This window comes from Bidens hawaiensis, unplaced genomic scaffold (assembly GCF_021521415.1).
Source record: "Bidens hawaiensis isolate Kalapana, Puna unplaced genomic scaffold, B.hawaiensis_p1.1 tig00024867_1, whole genome shotgun sequence".
NCBI classification, from domain to species: domain Eukaryota; kingdom Viridiplantae; phylum Streptophyta; class Magnoliopsida; order Asterales; family Asteraceae; genus Bidens; species Bidens hawaiensis.
In genome coordinates, this window is record NW_027493950.1 from 326,593 (window position 1) to 329,517 (window position 2,925).

General features: G+C 37.6%; 1 pseudogene; it reads right to left on the reverse strand.

Annotated features, from left to right (window-relative positions):
• Positions 1 to 323: 323 nt before the first annotated feature.
• LOC143570286 (uncharacterized) lies at positions 324 to 2,465 on the reverse strand (annotated as a pseudogene).
• Positions 2,466 to 2,925: the final 460 nt, after the last annotated feature.

Consider the following 2,925-nt stretch of genomic DNA (forward strand, 5'->3'; position numbering starts at 1 on the left):
AGAGAGAGAGAGAGAGAGTACTTGTGGAGAGAGAGTACCCAAAGGAAGGTGTAGCAGCAGCAGCCACAAGAGCAACAAACCTACAAAAGGTAATAAAAACAAAACAGAAGAAGAAAGAAAGAAACCCAAACCCTTCCTCATTGATTCTTTCTTCTTCTTCTTCTTCTTCTTCTTCTTCTTCTTCTTCTTCTTCTTCTTCATGTTTTCTTGTAGAGATATTTAAACATAACAAGATAAAAGAACAAATAAAGCTCAATGTCTCATGTAAGAAAAATAGCATGTTTGCATACAAAAATGGTTTTACTTTTACATATGATCAATAAATGAATTGAAGGATTAACATAAATATATGAAAAGGTATATAACTTAATAAAAAGAAATCATTAGTCAATAACTTGGTAATATTAATACTGATATCAAAGGTGTAAATGAATTTAAAACCGGAAAATTGTACATTAGACTAATTAAATGAAGTAGCTGAAAACTAAAACCAGTTTGAACCTATTATCACTTCCAGTAATTTGTAGCAAACAACTTTAAATTGGTACTTGCATTCTTCAATCCCCTTCTGTTTGATTATCCATCATCGACAATAGCGGCTAACTGTCACTTTATTACCGATATTAACTGACCAGATCAAATCCAAACAGTTTAGTTAAACAGCTCCTTAAATATTAACTAATGCTTCATCTAATATTAACCCACATTATAACAAACTATATGATTGTATAATTGTGTGGTCATATATCCAAATCCAAGCTCATACGGGAGGACGACGATTTTGTGGTTTTGTTGAAAGCCTCACTAGAGGAAGAAGATGTCATTCCGGTTTCATGGAACTGTGATTCTTCATCTTCGTAAGGCCTCAATTGAAGGTAAGGTATAGTAGAAGAAGATGTTGGTGGATGATGATCATGAAGGTAATTTCCCATTGGAATGGAATTGGCGGCGGTAGTTGGAGAAACCATCTCACTCGGGGGGTCAAAGTCTTGTTCGTCGTCATCCGAGATGGGGCAATCCATATTGACCCCAAACAACCGTAGCCGCTTAGCAGCTGCTTTCCCATGGACCACCGGCACTGAGTCAAACACTAGTTCTGACTGAGGTGCCGGTGGTGCGGCTACTGGTGGAATTGGAATTGGAATATCCATTCCAATTCCAGTTCCAGTTCCACCCATATTTCTTTGGTGCAATGGTATCATATCACTTCCTCCACCTGATCTGAAATAAATTACAGATCCTGAACCACCTTGGTTCACATTAACAACACTTCCAGTACCTATAGTGTGGTAAGGGCCACCAGTGTTGCCGTAGCGATACGAAGAAGGCTGAAGCATCAAATTTGAATGGTTTCTTGATTGTGCCGGTTGTGATTGCAAGAAAAGTGGGTTCCAAGGATTGATATTGTTCCTGTTGAGTGAAAATTGATGATGTGAAAGTGGAAATGATAGATTTGATGATGATAGTTGATACGGTGGAGCCACGGGTGCATCTGGGCGGTGCCTCCAATCGATAAACAACCGATCTTTAGCCGAACCACCAACACCTCTTTGAAAAGAGACAATATCTCCAGCATCTAGCTTCTTATCTTTCACAAAACGACTCCAACCTTTAGTCATCACATAGCTTTGGCTGCTGTTCCAGTAAGAATACCTAAACCTCCATGGTTTCCCATTCCTATCTTCGAAATTCAGAAGCAAACCCTTGTCGTTTGTCGACGAATCCAAGGGAAAATACCTCTCGGCGTGCTGTTTCGGTATCACGAGTCGATTGAGCTTCCCTACATCACTTGGAGTCACCACTTTATCAAACATGTGCTCTCTCTCCACCATCATCATCCCTTGTTGGTCATTATTATTATTATTATTATTATTATTATTATTATTATTATTATTATTATTATTATTATTATCGGTAGGTGTCACGGGAGCTAAGGATGAGTAATCCACCACCATGGGGTCAGCTACCCATGACGAAGATTCACCTCCTCCGTGCATCCAACCCCCACGCGGGGGCTGGAGATACGGAGGTTGAGGATGGAATAAAGAAGCTTGTTGATGTTGACGCGGATTATTCTTATATTGATGAGAAGATGGAGAAGATGAAGAAGAAGGGAATAACTGACCTGTCGGTCTAGTGTTTTCGTCTTTCTTCTTCATCTTCCTCCTCAAAAGAATTCCCTCCTTCTCCTCCGTGTTGGGGGTGGTGTTGTCTTCTGCTGCTGGTATTATCAGTACCGGTACCAGTAAAATTCATGGTAAATATTTTTTTGTTTGAGAGTGTGGCTTCCTAGAAGAAATTGTATAAAAAGATATAGATCTAGCTAGTTATATAGCTGATAATTAGCTGGTTGTCCTTGTGATTTTCTTGCCTCTTGCTTCTTGATCATGTGATGATTATGTACTTGCATCCATGGAAACTAAATCAAGAAATGAAATTGAGGGTTTTTGGAGGGCTAGAGGAATTGAATTGAATTGAAGGTGAATTAATATATTAATATTGATGGTGATGTAAGTACCCGTTTGTGTGTTGGCTTTTTCTGAAGTGTGGGGATGACATAATAAGAATTATTGGAAAAAGATTGAAAACTAACTTACCCCATTAATTCCAATATTTTACCTCTCAACTAACATTATATTCCTTTTCAATTCTTTTCCCAAAATCAAAATCCATGATTCTTCAAGTTACTTGATCTCTTTCACTTTGACATTAACATGTTTGACTTCTCCTAGTCATCTCAGAAAAACACTGTGCTAGTCTGAAACATAAAGAAGTTGATATTTTTTATGCTTACCTGGAAGCTTCTATCGCGTTGGCTGATTTTTTTGCCACACCCATTAACTAAAACTACATTTAATATAATTGATTATTAATGATTTAATGGTCTAGTTATTATTCTAATTATGTATTCCATTAATATACTAG